Raw genomic sequence first — 25,549 nt, 5'->3', positions numbered from 1 at the left:
GTCTGGTTCTAGGAGACAAAAACAGGGTTTAGGATTAGGTGCCAAGAGACATGGAATATAATTAAGTTGGGCAAGAAAAGCAATTGGTTAGTAGAATAACAACAACAACAACAAAATCCACTCAGGTAGATCTTGGAGGCATCTTATGTAAGCTTAAAAGGAACATTTAGAAAATAAATCCCATGCTAGAAGCACATCTGAGCTCACATCCTTTAGCAAGGAGAGATTCTGTTTTAAAAATGTAATTAAATTTATTCATTGATTTGCATTTATTTAAACAAACAAAACCTAAAGAGTTCACACATTTCTTTCCCTACTCCTCTACTCCTGCCTCTGGCAACTGCTAATGTGTTCTCTGTGTCTATGAGCTTGACTTTATTGATTGATTAATTCTACATATAAGAGAGATCATATAGTATTTGTTTTTGTCTGTCTGACTTATTTCACTTGGCACAATACCCTTGATGTCTATCCATGCTGTTGCAAATGGAAGATTTCATTCTTTTTTTTAAAATGGCTGAATAATATTACATTATATATATATATATATACACCTTATATTATATATATATATTATATATATAATATATATATATATATATATATATTATATATATAATATATATATTATATATATATAATGTATATATATATAATATATATATATATACACCTTATATTATATATATATATATATACACCTTAATTTCTTCATCCATTCGTCCATCAGTAGACACTTAGGTTGTTTATACATCTTGGCTATTATAAATAATGCTGCAGTGAACGTGAGGGTGCATATATCTTTTTGAGTTAGTTTTGTTTGATAACTACTCAGAAGAGGAATTGCTGGATCATATGGTAGTTTTATTTTTAATTTTTTGAGAAACCTCTGTACTGTTTTCCATAGTGTTTGCACCGGTTTGCATTCTCACCACCAGTGTACAAGAGTTCCCTTATCCCCACATCCTCAACAACACTCGTTATTTCTTGTCTTTTTGATAGTAGCCCTTCTAACAGGTGTTAGGTGATATCTCATTGTGGTTTTGAGTTGTATTTCCTTGATGATTAATGATGTAGTGCATCTTTTCATCTGTATGTCTTCTTTGGAAAAGTGTCTACTCAGATCTTCTGCTCATTTTTAATTAATTAATTTTTAATTGTTTTTTTGGTATTGAATTATGTGAGTTTATATATATTTTGGATATTAGCCCCTTATTAATACATGATTTGCAATATTTTCTCCTATTCAGTAGGTTGCCTTTTCATTTTGTTGATGGTTTTCTTTGCTGTGCACTTTTTAGTTTGATGTAGTCGCACTTGTTTATTTTTGTTTTTGTTGCTTTTGCTTTTCACGTTAGATTCAAAAAACTCATTGTCAAGACTTATGTCAAGGAGCTTACTGCCTGTTTTCTTCTAGGGGTCTTAGGATTTCAGGTCTTATGCTCAAGTTTTTAATACATTTTGAGGTATTTTTTGTGTGTAGTGTAAAATAGGGGTGCAGTTTCATTCTTTTGCATGTGGCTATCCAGTTTTCCAAACAGCATGTGTTGAAGAGACTATCCTTTCCCCATTGTATATTTTTAGCTTCTTCGTTGTAAATTAGTTGACCATATAGGTGTGAGTTTATTTCTGGTCTCTGTCTTCTGTACCATTGATTTGTGTGTCTATTTTCATGTCAGTGACATACTATTTTACTTAGCTTTGTAATACAGTTTGCAATCAGGGAATATGATGCTTCCGGTTTTTCCTTCTTTTTCAAGATTGCTTTGTCTATTTGGAGTCTTTTGTGATTCCATATAAATTTTAGGATTGTTTGTTCTATTTCTATGAAAAATGCCACTGGAATTTGATAAGAATTGCATTGGATCTGTATATTGCTTTAAGTAATATGAACATTTTAACAATATTCTTCCAATCCATTGGCATGAAATATATTTCCACTTATTTGTGTGTTTTTCTATTTCTTAATGCCTTGAAGTTTCCATATATAGATCTTTCACCTCCTTGGTTAAATTTATTCCTAGTTATTTTGTTTTTCTGATACAATCACAAAAGGGGCTGTTTTCTTAATTTCCCTTTATGATATTTTGTTATTTCTGTATACAAATACAACAGAGTTTTGTGTACTGATTTTGTATCCTGCAACTTTAGTGAAATCATTTATTCTGACAGTTTTTGATGGAGTCTTTAGAGTTTTCTATATATAATATCATGTCATCTGCAAATAGGGACCGATTTACTTCCTCCTTTCCAGTTTGGATGACTTTTATTTCTTTTTCTTGCCTAATTGCTCTGGCCAGGACTTCCAGTACTGTGTTGAAACAACTTTTATTTGCAACATCCATATGTTTAAAAATATATTTTATTATTACTCAGGTGTGAAGAGCTGACAGATCAGGAAATGACTGCCATGGAAAAGATATTTTGTTACTCATAGTTTCTGAGAGGAGGGGCATGGCATGCCATGCAGGGCCACACAGGGAAGCACCAGGTAGGGCCAGGTAGGAGGCAGAAGGAGTGAGGGGAAAGCATGTGTGGAAGACTTTATTGTAGTTTTGGTGAGAAAGAATGGGTGACACAAAATAAACAGGCTTAGTATTGGCCATTTGGAATAATTTTAGTGGGTTCTCAGTTATAGGGACTATCTTAGGTTGTCTGGTCCCTGGCCTGGGGTTGGTTAGGACAGAGGAATATTGGCTAAGCATGTGAGAGTTAGAGGAAATCTTTGGAGGGTATTGGTTTTAGATTGGTTGGTTTATGTATGAAAGGAGTGTTCACAGGGGAGTCTAAGAATCAGCTAACTCTTGGAGGGGCAATCAGTGAGGCCCAAGATGCCAGAGCATCAACGATATAGAAAATTTTTTAAAAATGTAGTTAATATGCTGTATTTCAACATTGGTGAAAATTCTGATTGACCTTACTTGGGCCATTATGTCTCTGTAGTTTGGGTGTGGGATGAGAAATGGTACTGTGATCGACAGCCACCCTGGACCAGAGTGTGGAAATCAGGGAGGATGACCTTACAGAAAAAGAAAACAGAAAATGGGGAAGTATGATGAGAAGCCAAAACCTATAGCTATCAGAGTCTACTATGATGTGCCTCTAGCCATCTTGGTTGAGATGACCAGTTCAAATGTAACTCTGGGCTTCTAGATTCCAGACAGAGTAGTTTTGTTTAACAGCTCTTACTGCACAACATGTACTGCTCCCTGGCTTGATGTCTTCCTTTTTTCCTGCTTTTCTACAAACCTATAGAGTTCCTGAAATTTAGTGTCTAAACGTAAACTCATCATTTATGTTTTCTGATCCCCTTGACTAGGTACCAGTATTTTCTTCAGTGCCTGCAACAGAACCCTTACCTTGGTTTTTTTGTTTTTTTTGTTTTTTTTTTTTTTACTCTCTTCTTTCCCCTTCTGTAAAATCCTCTATCTTCTGAAATCTCTACTCAATTTAGTCCTTTCTTACCCATGTTTGCTACTGCCTTTCTAGTTAGGATCTTCATCACCTTTCTAGTCTCTTCTCTTAAATCTATCTTTTAAAATATCAGCAGGTTTATTTTACTGGGGAAACAGCACCTCCAAAATCCTCCAGTTATTTGAACATTACACAGAATGGTGGGCCATTGGCAATGTCTGAAGATCTAAATTCAAGTCACTCCATGTTTCATTTGGCATTTCATCAAAGGTATTTGGTGGCTTAAATGAGAAAATGCATGTTTGAAAAATCTTTATAAACTGTAATGCAGCTCAGGTGATGGTGATTTCTTTGCTTCTTTTTTCTATACTGTGTGAATTCAGTCATTTTTAAACTCCGATTTTCAGCCTTATCTCCTCTAAGTGAATTCCTCTCTGTTCCACACTTGGACTGAGTTTGTTTCTATCTTCGTATCTTTCTACTGTTCCCAGACCTGAGATGCCCTTCTCTTTGCTTTCCTTTCAGTCAACTAAATCTTAATTATCTTTTAAAGTCTGATAGAAGGTCTGCTTCTTTTATGAACTTTTTAAAAATTATTCAGGTCACCCATGTTCTTTTTTTTCTTCCAGTTCATTTTCACTGATTTATTTACTCTTTAATTCTTATTTATCTTTTTTGTCTTCACAGTATACTTTATTTTTCATTTTTTAAATGTTTTTTAAGTTTATTTTTTAGAGGCAGAATATGAGTGGGAAGGGGCCAAGGGAGGGGGACAGAGTATCCAAAGCAGGCTCTGTGCTAACAGCAGGGAGCCCAATGCGGGCTTGAACCCAAGAACTGTGAGATCACAACCTGAGCTGAAGTCAGAAGCTCAACTGACTGAGCCACCCAGGTGCCCTTCCATAGTATATTTTATACTTCTGAGGGCAGGAATCCTGACTTTCACTTCTTTTATACCATGCATAGTTCTTCTCGTGTAGTTTTTAAATAAATAGTTGCTAATTAATTAATTGTTAATTGGGAAAAAGTACTAATCTGCAATAATTCCACTTTGGATATACTTTGTGCACTTCTCTTTTCCCCGTGGGAAGAAGTAATTGTGGATTGATTAGACTGACAGATGCTGAAACAATTTAGTCCAATTTAACAAACGCTTCTTGAGTTCTGGAACATATGGGCAAGTGCTGAATAAACGTTCATGTGTTCACTTATCCAGTCAACCGATATTTATTGGGTCTCCACCATTTTTCCCACACTGTGTGAATTACTGGAATACATGTATACTCTTAGACATTCAGACATTGAGAATATAAACATGAATATGACATGGTCTTCATTTTGAGTTTGCTTTACTTACATGACCAAAGATGGCACCATTGGATGATTATAAGGCTTTGCAGAAAAGTAAATGACATGCTGTGGACACACAAAGAAAGAAGTAATTAATTCTGACTTGGATAGTACTAGAAAGGATTCACAGAGGAGATAATGTTCAGGGAAAAAATGAAGCATGCGGGGAGGTAGCACTGACACTCATGTTTGCTTTGTGAAAATTTTGTACTTTACACAACGTGTCATTAAAAATTAACATGCCGGAAAGTTTCCATTTCTGAAAAGATGGAGTAGATGTACTTTTTCCTATTTATCCTGCTAAGTGGGATAAAAACAACTAAGAACTCTCGGGGAAAAATGTATATATAAAACATAAGAAGACTGAAAGGTGGAAAGAAGGCAGACTAGCTAGGGACCTTGGGACCTGAGTTCCTTGGGTTTTCTTTTTGCATCATATACCTCAGACTTGGAGCTGAAAAAGCTAGCAACTTGGAAATGCCAGTAAGTACAGACAAAAAAAAAAGAAGGTGGGGGGGAAGGAAAAGCCCTAACAAAAGCCTGTTCTCTGTAGCCAAAGGACCAGGAAAGGGATAATCTCTCAAGACAAAAAACTTAGAAAGTAACCATTCTACTCCAGTGAGACACTACAGAAAAACCATAGCGCTGGTGTGACCCATACCAACAAAAACAGAGTGGGTAGCGTAGGTTTCTGTCCTCACAAGGCTGTTACAGGGTATTCCAACACTCCTGCCAGGGTGGTGTGAGGGAAGACCCAGCAGGGAGCCAGGAGTTTCATACCTACCACCCATTAATGAGCCTCCCCACCCCAAGCCCTACCAGTGGAGTAAGTAGAGACCATGTGGGGAGCTTGGGCTTGTAATGCACCCCTCCTCTTCCCTGATGGCGCAGTCTTAGAGAGACCCAGTGGAAAGCCAGGACTGTCACCGTTGGCAGCAGCAATGAGACCATCCCACTGCATTGTCAGTGGAGACCCTGTGGGGTATTCTGGAACTCCCATCCTCACTCAGAATTTATAAGAAGATTCCCTCTTTGAATGTCAGTGGAAGCCAAGTGGGGAACTCAGACCCACCTGTAATGGCAATGTTAAGGCAACAGCACCCCCACCCCTTCTCCTGCTGCAATGGTGTCAGAGAAAACTAGCTAAAATAGAAGGTTTAAATTACACCCATGATCTTATAATATGAAAATTCCTGTGTTTCAGTTGAAAATCACTTATAACAAAAAGAGCCAGGGAGATCTCAAACTGAAGGAAAAAAGAAAATCAATAGATACCAACAGCAAGATGACAGAAATTTTAGGATTATCTGACAATGACTTTAAAATAGCCAAATAAAAATGCTTTAATGAGAAATTATAAACAGCTTGAAACAAATGAAGAAATAAAAAGCCTCAGAAAAGAAATAGAAAATCTCAGCAAAGCACAGTAAACATAAAGAAGAATCAAATGGAAATTCTATATCTGAAAAATACTGTAAGCAAAATAAGGATCTCAGTGAATGTGCTCAATAGTAAAATGGAGGGGCAAAAGAAAAAAACCAGTAAACTGGATGATAGAGCAATCTGACCAGCAGAAGAAATAGGTGGCAAAAAAATAAACAGACCCACAGGGAGCTATGGTACTATAAGTAAAGATATAACATCCATATCATCAGAGTCTCAGAAGGAAAGGAGGAAGAAATCAGGATTGAAAAATAACCCCCAAAGAAATAATGGCTGAAAACTTCCTAACTTTGATAAAGACATAAATCTTGATATTCAGGAAGCTGAGCAAAATCCCAATAGGAGAAGCCCAAAGAGATCTCTGCCAACACACAGCATAATCAAACTTCTGAAAACTAAAGACAAAAAATCTTGAAAGCAGCCAGAGAAAAATGACATCTTAACTATAAGGGAAAAATAATTAGAATGACAGTGGCTTCCTCCTCAGAATCCATGAAGGCTGGAAGATTGTGGCAGAGTGTTTTTCAGGTATCAAAAGAAAATAACTGTGAACCTGGAATCTTATCCCCAGCGAACATGCACTTCAGGAACAAATGGGAAATCAAGACATTCTCAGGTAAAAGAAAACTATCTTAAGCAGACAGACCCTAAAAATGACTAAAAGAATTTGTTTCAGCAAAAAAGAAATGATAAAAGAAGGAGCTTTGGAACTTTAGGAAGGAAAGAACATGGTAAGCAAATATACATTGGTAAATAAAGTTTGCTTTCTTTTTTTTTCCCCGAGTTTTATGAATATGTTTGATGATTGAGGTGAAAATTGTAATACTCTCTAAATGTGATTCTGAATGTAGGTGGATAAAATATTTAAGCAACTTATACTATAAACATGGAAAGGTAAAGGGATGTAATAGTAGCTAAGTTTACAATATGTTACTCAAGCTGGTAAAAGGATGACACCAGTAGACTAAGATGTTTTATATATGTAATGTGATCCATAGAGAAGCCACTAAAAAAGCTATGTAAAGAGATATACTCAAAAACAAATCAAAATGGAATTCTAAAAAATGTTCAAGTAACCCACAGGCAAGCAGGAAAAAACCCCCAGAGAAACAAATAACAGAGGAAAACTAGAAAACAAAAAATAAAATAGAAGACTTAAGCTCTAACATATCAATAATTACATTAAGTAAATGCTATAAATACCCAATTGAAAAACAGATTGGCAGAGTGGATTAAGAACATACCCAACTATATGCCATTTATAAGAAACTCATTTCAACTATCATAGTATATGCAAGTTAAAAATGAAAGGATGGGAAACACAAACAGTTGGTTCTCTGTATTTGTGGTACCTAGTTAAGTCACTGTGAACACTGAATTGGGGAATACTAAATTGCTGCTCTTAGGGGAAATACAGAGTTAGGTTCCTGTGAGCCTCTGTTCACATTTTTGTTGACTGGTCAATACATATTCTTGTTTTATGTGTAAAGACACCCTACTGCATATATATATTGTTGATCCATTAACTTTGAACTCACTGCCAACAGCACTGTGAATCCTGATTCTAGCACACATTTTCTCTATAAGACATAACCTTCTTGATCTTAGGAATTGAAAACAGTACTTTAGCACTATTCTTGAGGCCGTTTTAAGCAGGAAATCACTAACAAAAAGCACAAAAATGGGGAAAATGTGGTACTAAGTAGATTGTGAAGTGCATATTTGTTTATAGCTCGAGAGTTGAAATAAGAAGGCAGAGTATTGACTTGTTGGACTTTAGCTGGGAATATGTGTGTCAGGCAACTCACTTTTTTGCTGCTCTGTGCATGTCCATGAGTGACTGCAAAAATACTGAAAGTATGATTTTTGGGTTACAAATAAATTTTACTGAGTGCGTAAATTAGCAAATATTGAATCCATAAATAATGAGAACTGACTAGATCATTATAAAGATTAACCAAAAAAAAGAAGAAATAGCTATATTAATATTGGGTAAAGTAAACTTCAGGGCAAAGAAAATTATCAGAGACAGAGAGAACATTATAGGATAAAAGAGTTAATCCATTAAGAATACATAGCAATTCTAAATGTGTAGGTACACACACACACACACACACACACACACACACACACACACACACCAGCTATAAAACCTGCATAGCAAAAATTGGTATAAGTTAAAGGAGAAATAGACAAATTCGAAGTTGTAGTTGGAGACTTCAATAACCCTTTCTCAACACATGATAGAACAACTAGGCATAAAATCAGAAGATTATAGCAAAATTCAGCAATACCACCAACCAAAAAGATCTAATAAATATTTATAGAACACATCACCCAACAACAGCAGAAAACTGTTCTTTTTAAGTGCCCATGGAGCATTATATTAAGATAGGCCATATCTTGGCCATAAAACAAACCGTAACAAGTTTAAAATAACTGAACTTCTACAGAATGTGTCTTTTGACCATAATGACATAAAAGTGGAAATGAATAGCAGAAAAATAATAGGAAAACCTACAAACATTTGGAAACTGGACAACACACTTCTAAATAATGCATAGGTCAAAGAAGAAGTCTCAAAAGAAATTTAAAAAGACATCGAAGAGAATAAAAATGAAAATAGATCAAAATTCATGGTACACACCTAAAGCAGTGCTAAGAGGAAGATTTATAGTACTAAATGAGCATATTAGGAAAGAGGAAAAGTTTAATATCAATATACATTCCAATATCAAAAACCTAGGAAAAAAAAATAAACCCAAAGCAAGCAGAAGGAAGGAAATAATAAAGAGCAGAAATCAATGAAATTGAAAGCAGTAAGACAATAGAGAAACTTAAGGAAACAAAGAGTTGATTCTTTGAAAAAATTAATAAAATTGACAATTCTCTAGCAAGTCTGACAGAGAAAAAAAGGAGGACTCAAATACCAATATCAGGAATGAAGCAGGAAATCACCAACTTCACACACCAAGAACCTAATAAGGGATTACTGCAAACAACTCTACATACATAAATTTGACATTGTAGAGGAAACAGACCAATTCCTTGAGAAACACAACTACCACAACTTACTCAACATGAAATAAATGATTTGAATAGCCTTATAATGATTAAAGATATTGACTTTATAATTTAAAAACTGCCAAGAAAGAAATCTCTAGCTCCAGATGGTTTCACTAGAGAATTCTACAAAACATTTAAAGAATTAGCACCAATTCTATATAATCTAAACCAGAAAACAGAAAGGAGGGGAACATTCCCAGTTCACTTTATGAAGCTAGGATTACTGTGATGCCAAATGGCAAAAACAGAACAAAAATGAGAACTACAGACCAATGTCCTTCATGAATATAGACATAAAAATTCTTAACAAAATATGAGGAAATAGAATTTAGCAATGTAGAAAATGAACTATACTTAATGACCAAGGGGTGTTTATTCCAGGGCTGCAAGTCTGATTCAATATTTGAAAATCAATGCAATCCACTGTATTAACAGACTAAGAAAATCACATGATTCTATCAATTGATGCAGTAAAAGCATTTGAGAAAATTCAGTACTCATTCATGATTAAAACTCTCAGGATGATAGGAATAGAAGGGGGCTTACTCAGTTTGATAAAGAACATCCACAAGAAACCTACACCTAACATTTTATTTAATGGTGAAAAACTGAATATTTTTTCCCAAGGATCAGAGTAAAGTGTGAAGAATTCGTCTATTTGATTTCATGCTTTATTGTAGAGCAATCAAGACTCTGTGGTATTGATGGAGGGATAGATACATAGATCAGTCAAGCAGAGCAGGTCTTAGAAATAGATCCATGTAAATGTGTCCAGCTAATTTTCCACAAAGGTGCCAAAGTGATCCAATGAAGGAAAGATAGCCTTTCCAACAAATGGTGCTAGAGTATTTGGACACCATCAGTAACATATGAATCTTGACTTAAGTCTCACACATTATGTGAGAATTAACTCAAAATGGATCATGGGCTTAAATGTAAAGTGTCAAACTATAAAACTTTTAGAAAAAGATAAGGAAAGTCTTCAGCATCTAGGTCTAGGCAAAGAGTTCTTAGACTTGACACTAAGAGCATGATCCTTAAGAAGGAAAAGTGACAAATTGGACTAAATCAAACTTTAAAATTTTTGCTCCGTGGAAGACCCTGTTAAGGGGATGAAAAGACAAAATATAGATTGAGAGAAAATGTTTGCAAATCACCTAGTTGACAAAGGACTAGTCTCTAGAATATATAAACTCTCAAAACTTAACAGTTAGGAAGGAAGCAGTACAGTTTGAACTTGGATAAAAGGCAAGAAGAAACATTTTACTGGATAGGATATACAGATAGAAAATAAGCACCTGGAAAGACGTGCATCATTGTCCATTAGGGAAATGCAAACCAAAACCACAATGGGACAGCACTTTATACCTATCATAATGGCTACAATAAATAATTACCACAGTAACTGCTGGCAAGGATGTAGAGAAACTGGATCACCCATACATTGTTGGTGAGAATGTAAAATGCTACAGCCATTCTGGAAAAGAGTTTGATAATTTCTTTAAAAAACTAAACATGCAACTACCAGGCAATCTAGCATTGCATTCCTGGGTATATATCCCAGAGAAATGAAGATTTATGTTCATACAAAAGCCTGCACACTAATGTTCATAGCACTTGTACATGTAATAGCCCCAAACTGGAAACAACCGAGCTATCTTCTAAGGGGTGAATGGTCGAACAAATTGTGGTATATCCATTCAGTGGAATACTACTCAACAATAAAAAGGAACAGACCATTAATACAGGCAATGACCTAGATGAAAAAAAGCAACCCTAAAGTTACATATGTACTATTTTATTTATATAGCATTCTTAAAATGACAAATAATAGAAATGGGGAAGATAGTAGTAGTTGTTAGGATTAAAGGAAGAGGTGGTGGTGGTGAGGCTGTGGATATAGCTGTAAAAGAGCAACAAGAGGGTTGCTTGTGTTGATAGAAATGTTCTGTATCTTAACTGTATCAGTGGCAGTATTCTGGTTCTGACATTGTACCATAGTTTTGTAAGATGTTACATTGGGAGGAAATGGGTAAAGGGTACATGGGATCTCTCTGTATCTTTCTTGCAACTACAAGTGAATCTACAGTTATCTCAAAATAAAAAGTATAATTTTAAAAACTTAATATACTTTAGTGTAGTTCCCTTACCTGTTGTTGATAATCTTAAATCTTTTTGTCAACCGATGATAACACTGGTCAACAAATACTTATTCTGAATTTCTGCATTACATTCAGCCTTTTGGTGGCTGGAACTATTAGGAGTACAGGATATTATATTATTAGGAGTATAGAAGCATATGATTTACAGTACATACAAACTAAAGTGTGTGTGTGTGTGTGTGTGTGTGTGTGTGTGTGTGAAAAGCATGTGCAAATATATCTAAGGGGTAGACATAGCTCTCTTCTTTAAATATTTCTTATGTTCCATTGTAAATTGTAAGAGCTATAGAATAAAGTGGTACTTGTAATCCTATTCAGCTCTTAACTCACCAAGAAGAAATCCTTTCTGAGGATTCACTGTAGGTTCACTACAGTACTAACCATTATATTGTCAAATCCATCTGAATTACGCAAAACAAAAGAAAAACAAATGGCCTAGCTAAGGTTTGGCAGCTGCAATAAGGAACCTATCAATTTGAGGTTTGTTTTAATGGATTATATTTAAAAGAACATTCTTCCAAGTAATTCTAGTGCTTGGGATGAATGAAGAATCATGTGAACAATCTGCAACTCATCTCCAAAAATTGGGAAAAAAAATAAAATTCTTGCCAACTTTTCCTTGGTTCGTATTTATGTAATATATGAATGTTTAGCATTTAAAATTCTTTCCTAATTATCATTTCATTTGCCTGTAGAATCTCTTTGAAGAACTATTTTCACAACAAAATTTTAACTAGAATAACAATTCATGAATATGTTTTTCAGGGGTCTGGCAGAAAAATAGATCCTATCAGATCTTGTGGTTTAAAGGAATTCTTACAGATTTAGGTGAAATAGATGAAGATTTCTGTCTTTATGGAGTCAGGTAGTTGTCTTTCTATGCAGTATCCAACACCAGCTTGCTGTGTAATAAAAATGAAACCATGAAAGCAACAAGGCAAAAGTAAAGCTTCGTGGAAGTCTGAGACCATTTGTGAAGCTGCTGTATTACAGATCACAGAGCAGGTAGTTAGCAAATGCCAAGTGCCTCCACTGGCAAGGCACCACTGCACCCCGCCAAGACTATCAGACTAGTGGCTTCAGGGGTCATGTGGTACGCAGCCTGGTTGGACGCAGCAGCCGTGGCCACTACGTGTTGTCAGTGCTCTAGGGACACAGGAAGCAGCAGTGAACAAAACGCATGGTAACTCCCACCCTCATGGAGTTTTCATTCAAGGCAGAAATATGCACAATAAGCTAAATGGATAAGTGAATTTTATATTATGTTTGGAAGTGACATGTTCTATGCAGAAAAATAAAGCAAGGAAGGAGGAAAAGGACTGCTAGAATTAGGGGGGAGGTCATTGCAAGTTTGAATAGAGTTGTCAAGGAAAGATTCATGGAGAAGTGAATTTTGAGCAAAGCCTTGGATGCACTCTGTTCCCTCCGGGTGAGAGTGTACAGGCAGAGGGAATAGTTAGTACAGAGGTTTTGAGGTGGGAACATTGGTTGTCAGCATGGAGGCCAGAGTGACTGGAGCAGAGGGAGGGGGAATAGTGGCGATGAGGTCTGTATGCAGCAGGGGCCTTGTGGGCCACCCTGTGGATGGAAGCTCTTACTCTGAGCAAGATGGGAAACACTTTGAGGGCTCTAAGCAGGGAACAACATAATTTGAGCAGATAGCTTTGGTATGAGCACTACAGCACCTTGCTAGTTAGGAAGCAGCTCAAATACCATATTGAAGCAATTCCTATAAAATGCTAAGTTAGGGTTGCGGTTGGGGGAAAGGGTGGTTGGAGTGAAAAACCCACAACACCTTGACAAGGCATTTCTTTCTTTTCTTTCTTTCTTTGTTTTTTAAAGTAGCCTCCATACCCAGATGAACGTGGGTCTTGAACTCATGACCCTGAGACCAAGACCTGAGCCAAGGTTGGACACTGAACTGATTGAGCCACCCAGGCACCCCACCTTGACAAGACCTTTCTATTATTTTTAAGAAAGTGGAGGTAGTGGCACAGAAGATCTAGTCTTGTAATACAAAAGTCTTATTTCTAAAATAATTGTTGGACAAAAACAATGAAACCCGTCACAGGACGTCTATTTTAGTAGGTGATGCACTATATCTACCGTTAGCATGGTATCTTAAAACTTTGAGCATCACAAAATAGCCAAAGCTGGGATTGCAGCTTGGGTTCCTCCCCCTGGAAAAAACAGCTGGAAACAGAAAATGTTCCTAAGAGGAAGGGAGTCTGAGAAGTAGACAGGACTGAAATACGTGAACTTTTCTGAACTTTTTGTCCTTTCCTTGATGATGTGCTTTAAATACTTCTGTGGGTTTATTGAGACTTTAATAAATACACTTCTTTACATCTTAATAAAGTCAGACCTATCTAGCTGAATAGCGTAGTTTTGCAGCCTGTAATGTCTAAGACCTCATGACCTGAGTACACTTTTATATCACTCTGAATTGGTATTACTAAGGGTATAAATTTCCTTAAGAAATGCTTGTGTAGACTTTAAGATAATGAATAAAACAACACACCTGGCTAAGAATTATTGCATTAGATTCACATTTCTCTAGGTAAAGGTCTGTCAGCACATTCATTTACAGGCACATATTTTCAGGTTGAAACTTGGCATAGCAGTTCTCAAGAAGAAAGAGATTCAAGTAAAATGTGAATAAAATCTTTCTTTTCTTTTGTTTGAAGGAGACATTCCCTTCATATCCTGATACAGCTGTATCCCACAAAACTTTGGGAATCTTGATTTTTGGTTTGTTTTTAGAAACACAATAAGTGCTTTTGAAAAACAGTTTATCTTTGGATGTAAAGGTAGGAAAAAAACCCTTTTGATGTTTGGCAACAGATTTGCTTAAGAACAGAAATGATTTAAGGGACTTTTAAAAAAGAGCCAGTGTTGTCTATTTTTTTTTTCTTTTGGAGATCATAATCACACTGAAAATTGAAACACTGATGCCTATAAAGGTGCAATTTATCCAGCCTGTCCCCTGGAACAAAACAAGAATACCCACAAAGGTGACACCCTCTTTGGAAGAATAAACACTAAGGACATGCATATTTGTTGAGAATTTGAGAAGATACATGAGTCAGATAAAAGAAAGTGTATCAAAAAGCTTTTACAATCTTTATAATTTTGAGGTTATATGTGTAAGTGAGATATCACTCAAAAAGGGTATATAGTAAAATGTAATTTTCCCTCTTCCTCCTTGAACTAAGTCACTGGATTTCTCGCTCCACCGAGGTACCTCCTGTTCTCAGAGGCATCTCCTGTTGTCAGTGTCTTATGTATTCTTCAAGAGAAAGCATCTTCTTTTTGTGTGTGTAGTAGGAATTTACCCAAGGGATACAGGATTGTGATGCATAGGGGCCCTTGTACCCCAATGTTTATAGCAGCACTTTCAACAATAGCCAAACTATGGAAAGAGCCTAAATGTCCATCAACTGATGAACGGATAAAGAAATTGTGGTTTATATACACAGTGGAGTACTACGTGGCAATGAGAAAGAACGAAATATGGCCCTTTGTAGCAACGTGGATGGAACTGGAGAGTGTGATGCTAAGTGAAATAAGCCATACAGAGAAAGACAGATACCATATGGTTTCACTCTTATGTGGATCCTGAGAAACTTAACAGAAACCCATGGGGGGAGGGGAAGGAAAAAAAAAAAAGAGGTTAGAGTGGGAGAGAGCCAAAGCATAAGAGACTCTTAAAAACTGAGAACAAACTGAGGGTTGATGGGGGGTGGGAGGGAGGGGAGGGTGGGTGATGGGTATTGAGGAGGGCACCTTTTGGGATGAGCACTGGGTGTTGTATGGAAACCAATTTGACAATAAATTTCATATTAAAAAATAAATAATGATCAAAATAATAAAAAAAAAGGTAGGTTACTATACATTTTGTTCTGCAACTTATTTTGTTCTTCTGGCATTTCATCTTGGAGGCTGTTCAATAGTTGTTCATAGAGAGCACTTCATTTTTAATAGCTTCATGTTCTACCTTACGTCTGTACCATAAATTACTTAGTCTACCATAGGCTACAGAGGGCATTTAGGCTTTTTCACACGTTTGCTGTTACAAACAATGTAATAGTGAAAATCTTTGTATGTAGATCAATTTGTCTGATTATACATGTAGGAAAATTTCTAGAAGATGAATTTTTGTATTAAAAAGAACATGCATGTCTATAGACTGCTCTCCATAGAAACTGTAGACTCCCAGCAGCGATATCTACTTCCCCTTTCCTTTGTCACCACAGTGTGTACCAAACCTTATGATCTTTAGCAGTCTGAGGGACAGAAATGGTACCCTGTTTTAATTTGCATTTCTATCATGAGTGATGTTGAGAGCATCTGTTCCTAAGTTTAAGAGTCATTTGTATTTTCTATGAAATGTCTGTTGATATCTTTTATCTCTCTTTGTAAAGCATTATTGGTCCTTTCTTACTGATTTGTGAGAGTTCTTTTTTTTTTTAACGTTTATTTATTTTTGAGACAGAGAGAGACAGAGCATGAATGGGGGAGGGTCAGAGAGAGGGAGACACAGAATCCGAAACAGGCTCCAGGCTCCGAGCTGTCAGCACAGAGCCCGATGCGGGGCTCGAACTCACGGACCGCGAGATCGTGACCTGAGCCGAAGTCGGCTGCTCAACCGACGGAGCCACCCAGGCGCCCCTAATTTGTGAGAGTTCTTAATGCATTTATGAAGCTAGCCCAATATTTTATGATTTGTAAATATTTTTCTTAGTTTCTTAGTAATTTGTCTTTTGACATTTTTTTGTTTTTTTGCTATGAAGAATTTTTTATTTCTATTTATATGAGTCAAATTTATCAGTCTTCTATGGATTGAGTTCTGTGATATAACCAGAAAATCTGTCACCAGTATGAAAATATTTTTTAAAATCTTCTAATTTTGTTATAATATTTTAAGACTTTTCACATTTAAATATTTGATCTATCTGGGATTTATTTTGGTGTAAGGTATGATATAGAGATCCAACTTATTTTTTTTTTCCCACTTAGCTATGAAGTTTATTGTTTTCATACCACTTGTTGAATAGTTCATTTTATCCCCATGGGATTCAAATTCACTTATCACATTTAAAATTTCTAACTGTATTTGAATCTGTTTATGGACCCTCTACTCTGTTTATCATTGGTCTTTTTGTTCACAAAGCAGTAACTCATCATATTAAATATTACAGCTTTGCAACATGTTTTAACATTTTGCAATGCTAATCCTTGGTCATTTGTATTCTTTTTCAGAATATTCCTGATTATTCTTGCTTATTTTTTTTGTGAACTTCAGAATCAATTTGTCCAGTTTGAGACAGTGCAAGTGTGTGTGTGTGTGTGTGTGTGTGTGTGTGTGTGTGTGTGTGTGTGATCATGTTAAGTTTATAGATAAAAATTTAGGGAGAACTGACATATTTAATATGCATAATTTTCTTACTTTTGAACATGTTTCATCTTCTCATTTGTTAAATTCTTGTGTGTCCTTCAGTAACACTTAAGAGTTTTCTTCATATATAACTATACATATTTCTTGTTATACATTTTTTAGCTATTTTATAACCTTTGGTTGCTATTTTTTAATGTTTATTTATTTTTGAGAGAGAGAGAGAAAGAGAGGGCATGCACCTGAGCATGGGAGGGGCAGAGAGAGTGGCGGGGGGGGGGGGGGGGACAGAGAATCCAAAGCAGAGCCCCATGCTGACAGAAGAGAGCTTGACGTGGGTATCGAACTCACAAACCATGAGATCGTTACTGAGCCGAAGTCAGATGTTCAACTGACTGAGCCATCCAGGTGCCCCTTGTGTGCCATTTTAAATGTAATCTACTAATCCTTTATATCCACTAGGAGTGTTGTTTGTATTCATATAAAGTAGCAATGTCACTATGTTTATATTCATCCACTTTAATGTATTCTATTATTGATTATAGTTTCTCAGTGGATTCTCTTGTGTTGTCCAGGTAAATAATCATATTGTCTGAAAATAATGATAATTTTATCATATCCTTTTAAATTTTACCCGTTTTTATTGTCTAATATTACCAATAATTCATGGTGGTCATAGTGGACATTCTTCAACTTGACTTTAATAGGAATACTAATAGTGTTTTTATTAGGTAAAATATGATGGTTTTTGAGATACAAGAAGGATGTTTTATGCTAAGAGAGAATGCATCTATTCTTAGTATAGTATATGGTAAAAAAATTTTGTCAAAAAGATGTTGAATGTTATCAAAAGTTTTATTTCATAATCTGTGGAGATGGTCATTTAATTTTCTTGGTTGCATGTTTCTGTGTGCTGTCTATCTATATTGGGGTTTATATCTTCATAAAGGTTATTTTGAGGCTTTCTTTTTTCCTATGCTCTAAAACACTTTGGCAGTGGGGTTATCTGTTTTGAAGGATTTGGCAAGATTTCCCTTGTGAAACCAACTGAGTGCTGAACTATCTTGGTGGGAATAAATGTTTGACAATTTGTCCTACTTTTTCTGTGGACATTGATCTGTTAAATTTTCGATTTCATCGGGGGTGAGATTTCTTAGAAAATAATCCATTTCATCATAGTTCTCAAATTTACTAACAATGAATGTGCAAAAGGGTGTTTTAGGATTCTTCTAATTTCTTCTTTTTCTGTGATTTTCTCCCCCTTTATTTCTTTCCTTCTAAAGAAATTAGGCAAGGGGCGCCTGGGTGGCTCAGTCGGTTAAGCGTCCGACTTCAGCTCAGGTCACCATCTCGCGGGTCCGTGAGTTCGAGCCCCGCGTCGGGCTCTGTGCTGACTACTCAGAGCCTGGAGCCCGTTTCAGATTCTGTGTCTCCCTCTCTCTCTGCCCCTCCCCCGTTCATGTTCTGTCTCTGTCTCAAAAATAAATAAACGTTTAAAAAAAAAAAGAAATTAGGCAAGCTTAAGGTTTTCTATTCTGTTTCTCTTCTCTTTCCATCTAAGAAATAGCCCTTTGGGGCGCCTGGGTGGCGCAGTCGGTTAACGTCCGACTTCAGCCTGGTCACGATCTCGCGGTCCGTGAGTTCGAGCCCCGCCTCAGGCTCTGGGCTGATGGCTCAGAGCCTGGAGCCTGTTTCCGATTCTGTGTCTCCCTCTCTCTCTGCCCCTCCCCCGTTCATGCTCTGTCTCTCTCTGTCCCAAAAATAAGAATAAAAAACGTTGAAAAAAAAATTAAAAAAAAAAAGAAATAGCCCTTTGATTTACTTCTTAGTTCTTGTATGTTCTGTTTTTCTAATTCATTAATTTCAAATCTATTTCTATTAATTTCTATTTTATTTTTTAATTTAATATTTTTATTCAAGTATAATTATCACTCAGTGTTATATTAATTTCAAGTGTATAATATAGTGTTCAGCAACATTAGGGGCACCTGATTAAGTCAGTTAAGCATCCAGCTTCTGCTTGGGTCATGTTCTCACTCACGGTTTGTGGGTTGGAGCCCTACATCAGGCTCTGTGCTGACAGCACGGAGCCTGGAGCCTGCTTCAGATTCTGTGTCTCCCTCTCTCTCTGCCCTTCCCCTGTTCACCCACTGTCTCTCTCTGTCTTTTAAAAATAAACATTAAAAAAATGCCATACATTTCTTGGTGTTGATCAAAATAAGTATGCTTTTAACCCCCTTTATCTATTTTACCCCTGCACCCCCTACCTCTGGCAGTGATCAGTTTGTTTTTTGTATTTAAGAGTTTGATTTTTTGTCTCTTTTTTTGTTTTGTTTTTTTGAATTCCATATATGAGTGAATCATATGGTGTTGGTATTTTATGATATATGTCTTTGTCTTGGTATTTAGTTTGTCTTTCTCTGACTTCAATTAGCATTATACCTTCTAGGTACGTCCATGTTGTTGCAAATGGCAACATTTCATTCTTTTCTATGGCTGAGTAATATTTCATTGCAAATATATGCCACATCTTCCTTATCCATTCATTGATTGGTGGACACTTGGATTGCTTCCATATCTTGGCTATTGTAAATAATGCTGCAATAAACATAGGGGTGCATATATCTTTTGAACTTAGTGTTTTTGTTCCCTTTGGGTGAATAGCTAGTAGTGGAATTAGTGGATCATATGGTAATTTTATTTTTAATTTTTGAGGAACCTCTGTACTGTTTTCCACAGTGGCTATGCCAATTTGCATTTCCACCAGCAGTGCACAAGAGTTCCTTTTTTCCCACATCCTCACCAGGACTTGGTATTTCTTGTGTTTTTGATTTTAGCCATTGTGACAGGTACAAAGTGATCTCTTGTTGTGGTTTTAATTTGCATTTCCCTGATGATGAAACGATGTTGAACATTTTTTCATGTGTCTGTGGGCCACCTGTGTGTCTTCTTTGCAAAAATGTCTATTCAGGTCTTCTGCCCATTTTTAATTGGATTATTTGTGTTTTATGTTGAGTTTGTTTTGCACATGGTTTCCTTCACTGTGCAAAAGCTTTTTATTTTGCTGTGGGCCGACAGTTTTTTTATTTATTATTTTTTTATTTTTTATTATTGTTTTAAGTTTATTTATTTTGAGAAAGAGAGAGAGAACACAAGTAGGGGAGGGTCAAAGAGAAGTAGAGAGAGAATCCCAAGCAGGCTCTACAACATCAGTAAAGAGCCCGATGCAGGGCTTGAACTCAAACTGTGAGACCATGACCTGAGCTGAGGTCAAGGGTTGGATGCTTACCCAACTGCACCACCCAGGTGCCCCTGTGGGCCAATAGTTCAATTTTGCTTCTGTTTCCCTTGTCAGAGGAGACATATCTAGAAAAATGTTTCTATAGCCGATGTCAAAAAATTTACTGCCTATGTTTTTTTCTAGGAATGTTATAGTTTCAGGTCTCATATCTAGGTCTTTAATCCATTTTGAGTTTATTTTTGTGTATGGTATAAGAAAGTAGTCCAGTTTAATTTTTTGCATGTGGGCTGTCCCAGTTTTCCCAGCACCATTATTAATTTCTTCCTTTTGTCATCCATTTCTTTTTTTTTAACTTGAATTGAGTGCTTAAATCATATCTTTCATTGTTCCTTGTTTGTTGGTATTTTTAGCCATATCCCCTACATAATAGTCATCTTGTCTTTCTATATAGTTAAATCTATATATTACTTTTCTTTATCATTATCTTTTAGATATCTGCATTTTCAGTTTTGATTTCTTTCTTCTTTGATGCAAAAGTTAACAGAACTTTAAAAATATCCTGATGGTAGAGATTTTTTGTTTCCTAGTTTTGTTATTTTTAAGTTTTATTGTGTTATGATCACAGATGTATATATTCCTTCTCCAGTTTTGGAACTTGCTGAAGTATTCTTTGTTCCCAAATAGTCAGTGAATTTACCAGTGAATCTTGGAAAGAAGGTATATTCTCTATTTTCAGAGTGTATTACTTAGGAATACCTTGTTTTATTTATATTTTGTATATTCTGTATATTTATACTTTGTATATTTTGTATATTATGTGTGATTGTTTTTGCTATATACTGGAAAAAACGAATTAAAGTTTCATATTGCTGAGATTTTATTTTTGAGATTAAAACTTGTATTTTCTGTAGGTTTTTTTAATGGATAGTGATGCTATGTTTTTGGGTACTTAGATATTCATAACAACTAATCACCATTTTGGCTTGTACCCTTTAATATCATAAGCAGTCTTTTTTTTTAAAGTTTTATTTATTTGAGGATGAGAAGGAGCGGGAGAGGGGCAGAGAGAGAGGGGGACAAAGCATCTGAAGTGGGCTCTGTGCTGACAGCCAAAAGCCTGCTGCAGGGTTCAAACTTATGAACTGTGAGATTGTGACCTGAGCCAGAGTCAGAGGAGCCACTCAGGTGCTCCAGTCCTTTTTCATTTAATGCATTTTACTCTGCATTCAAACTCATCTGGTATTAATATCATGACCCTTTTGTTGTTGTTTGTTTGTTTGCTATTTTTGCCTTTGCCCTTCCTTTTATTTTCAGCCTCCCTGAGTTACTGAATTTAAGATGTTGGATTGCAGCAGATAGTTGGATTTTGCTTTTGAGATTCAGTCTAAGAGACTTTTAATAGGTATGTTTAGACCATGTGTATTTATGGAATGAGTGGTTGGTTTTAGTTTTGTCATCATACCTTTGTTGTTGTTAAATTCACAACATGAACTGTATTTCTGCTTTGTGTGGTATGTGTATTTTTTGGTAATTTGGGAGATTTGTATTTTTGTTTTAGCAGTTATCCTTATAGCTGTGTCTTTACATAGAACACTGTAGCACTGGGGAACTTGGAAACTTCCACTTCTTCCTACTACTCCCACCCCAAACTTGATGATATTGTATTCTTCATTAATATCTCTTTACATTTGAATATACATATAATTCTAACACTTGATTTAAGTGGTACCTTTGACCTCAAATATATGAGGAATAGAATATTTTCATCAGGAAGTCACTACAAACTCATCTGGTGGCTGCTTAACCAATGAAGACATATGATATCTCAGTAATAAGAACTCAAGAAGTAGGATAGTCCTAGTGTCTCAACAGTGTCATCAGGGCCCAGCTTTTTATGTCCCTTTCACTTTGCAACCCTCAGCAGGTAGGCTTTTATCTTCATACTTATCTCTTCTTGGTTGCATTTATAGGGATAAATTTGCTATATTGCTGTGGCAAGAGCTACATAAGTGCTGTTTTGTTTTCTTATATATATATTTTTTCTGAGCAAACTGTATAGCTTTATTGAGAGGATTTAAGCCAATATAATAAAACATATGTGGCTTCAGCTTTGTCTTCTTTTTAACTTACAACTGTCCATCACCTGCTTCTAGAATTTTAGCAAGTGCTGGGTTAGGGTGGAGTCTTCCCTTTCACATCAGGGCCATCTCCATGCTCATCCGGTCTTTCCCAGACCCATTTTCTGACTTTCACTTTCCAGTTCAGGTTCTTGGTGCTCCTTCTTCTCTCTCTTGTCCAGGCTCAAAATCTGGATTCTCAGTTGTTGGTTCCTCTTGTTGTGGTGTTTTTTTTTTCACCTTGTTGCTGAGCAACAGGAGTTCATCCAGCTTAGAAGATTCTTTTTCATCTCCCCTTCTTCTAGATCTTGATCTTACTTGTGCACTCATATTTCGCAACTAAAACTCCTGGGAGGATGATCAAGTCTCAGCCAATGAGAAAGAATCCAGACAGTAAGATGTGACTTGCACAGCTAGGCACCCAGAACACATTCTTAGGTTTCTTCATAAGAGGAAGGAAACAAATATCCTCTCATGTCTCACTGGCCAGAGTTGAATCACATGTTCATGCTAAAACCATTTACTTTGTGGGAAGTCGATTTACCAAGACTGGCTTAGACTGATCAAAGATCATTCCCTAGAGTTGGCGAAAGCCTCCTGGCTCTACCAACAAAAAAATCAGGGAAAGATTTACGTAGGTCACCATTGGTATCTGTTGCCCCTGCCTCTATGAGATGAGGAAATCAGCAGAAGTATACTGCTGCCAACTTTCTTGTCCCCTTGCTCTCTCAACTTTTGTTAATTATACATTGCTAAGTGTTAGGGCTTATAACATATCCAGTTCTTTTTTTTAAGAGGTATTTATTTATGTATTTATTATTTTTATTTCGGTATAGTTAGCATACATTGTTAGATTAGTTTAAGATGTACAATATGGTGATTCAACAATTCTATATATTACTCAGTGCTCATCAAGATAAGTGTACTCTTAATCCCCTTCATCTGTTTCACCCATCCCCCATCCACCTCCCTTTTGGTAAAAACCAGTTTTTTTCTCTGTAGTTAAGAGTCTGTTTTTTGGTTTGTTTCCCTTTTTTGTTTGTTTGTTTGTTCATTTGTTTTGTTTCTTAAATTCCACCTGAGTGAATCATACGGTGTTTGTCTTTCTCTGACTGACTTATTTTGCTTAGCATTATGCTCTCTCGATCTATCTATGCTGTTGCAAATGGCGAGATTTCAATTTTTCTATGGCTGAATAATATTCCATTGTATATTATACACCACAATAGACACATGAAAAGATGCTCAGCATTACTTATTGTCAGGGAAACAGAAATCAAAACTATAATGAGATATTATCTCATACCTGTCAGCATGGCTAAAATAAAAAACACAAGAAACAACAAATGTTGGTGGGGATGTGGAGAAAAAGGAGCCCTCTTGTGCTGTTGAGGGAAATGCAAACTGGTGCAGCCACCGTCAAAAACAGTAGGGAGTTTCCTCAATAAATTAAACTATAGAACTATAGAACTATAGAACTATCACACGATCCAGTAATCACACTACTTGGTATTTACCCAAAAATATTAAAATGCTAATTTGAAAGGATTTTATGCAGTCCTATGTTTATTGCAGCATTATTTGCAATAGCCAAATTATGGAAGCAACCCAAGTGTCTATCTATAGATGAATGGATAAAAAAGATGTGGTATATATAACATATCCATTCCATCCTCCTGTAACCATACTATCTATATTTGTTTTGGTCTTAGAATTCACTGTGCTGTGAATGTAGTACTACTATTAGTTATTTTAGCTAGAGTTTTTTCATTCATTTCTTGATTGGCTGAAGCTAATGTACTGGTTTCTTCCAGGTTAAAGGGGAGGCAGGGAATCAAATTCTTTGGGTTCTTGAATGCTCAAAGATATTTGTCAGCTGTCATTATACTCAAACACCTCTTTTATTAGGTATAAAATACTTGGTCGTAAAGTATTTCTTTGAGAATTTTTCCCTACACAGGGAAAAATTTATGGATTTAATCCTATTCCATTGTCTTGATTATGCTGTTGGGAGATACCAGTTATGTATATGTTTGATTTACATTTTATAATGTTCATGCACATCATTTTGCTATAATTATTTGAAAAAATTTATTTTTGCTATGATCTCTTTTGACTCAGTTGTTTACATTTTATTCTGACTTTTTTTTTATTTGTGTCATTTGTGATCCTTACTTTGTTGTCAGCAATATTTAGTCTCTTTGGGCTGTCTTTCGTGTTGATCTTCATTCTTCTGATGGTTTTATTTTTCTCATCTGTTTAACGACCTTGCTGATGCATAAGCCATCTCTTTCTATTGCCTCACTTAATTTTATTTGAGCGCTTGTATATTTACATTAAATTTTTGTTTCATAGAGGCATTTGTTTATTTTTTATTTCATGGTATTTTATTTGGCTGCAATTTTCATCTGTTCTGTGGCAATATTTTTTGTATGCCTCCCCTTTTTTCCTGTTTTTTTTCCCTCTTTTTATGGCTTGTATATAATTTTTCCCCCTTTTTAAGAGTTACCTTAAATGAGGCTTGCTTTTTCTGGATCAGCTATTTGTACAAGATGTATAGGGGACAAGGATCAATGCTCCATTCCAGACTAAATAACAATTGTCTTTATGACATGAGGTTTATGTGTGAGTGTGTTTTTTAGTTTTTACTTTCCTTCTCACTCCTTTGTCTTCAGCTTTCTGACAACGTGGCATTCACTTGTGATTTGTTATTCATTCCCAGCTACCTGCTTTCTTTTGTGCCAAAGTTTGTTCAAAACATCTCTCCTGCTGTCAGCTCATGCACCTAGAAGCATTATTCCAAAAAAGGGGATAGATAGTATTTCCTATGAGGGTGTGACACTTTGGTGAATGGTCCTCTGCTGTTTTGTCTCAGATCCATAGCCACAGGTGCTCTCTTTTGATATCTTCCTGCAACCCTGTTTGAGCTGTGACACAAAGTTTACATGCCAATTGCAGGGGAAGTGATATATATCTTGTTCTTTCGGATGCTGTAGTTGTTGACTTGTTCAGACTCTTACAGTTTCTCCTGATAATAGCAGGAATTAGGAAAGGCTGGCCAAGAGTCCTCTCTCCACCTGTTTCTACAGCCATGTTATGACTTTCTGTTCTTATGACATAAAGGTATGACTGCATCTGTGGTCTTTTATGAAACAATATAAAATGTCCTCCTAGCAACTGGCACCCTAAATCCAGGAAGTAACCAGATTTGCTTTAGGAATATATATTTCTCCAAAGCAAGATCCATATAAATGGTGTCTTTATCTATAATGCCTAGCACAGTGTCTATTTTGTATATTACACCCTCTGGGGGAATATTTTCCTAATGGAAGAATAAATATACAGAAGTGGCTTTTATTAG

General features: G+C 35.9%; 1 protein-coding gene and 1 pseudogene across 5 annotated transcripts in view; one reads left to right on the top strand and one right to left on the bottom strand.

Annotated features, from left to right (window-relative positions):
• CPQ (carboxypeptidase Q) overlaps positions 1-25,549 on the top strand; it is a 483,553-nt gene that overhangs the window by 15,040 nt on the left and 442,964 nt on the right. The window lies entirely within an intron of this gene.
• LOC106983843 (P antigen family member 4-like) lies at positions 22,198-22,747 on the bottom strand (annotated as a pseudogene).

Source organism: Acinonyx jubatus, chromosome F2 (genome assembly GCF_027475565.1).
Source record: "Acinonyx jubatus isolate Ajub_Pintada_27869175 chromosome F2, VMU_Ajub_asm_v1.0, whole genome shotgun sequence".
In the NCBI taxonomy this organism is placed as follows: domain Eukaryota; kingdom Metazoa; phylum Chordata; class Mammalia; order Carnivora; family Felidae; genus Acinonyx; species Acinonyx jubatus.
This window is presented reverse-complemented; position numbering and strand designations above follow the sequence as displayed.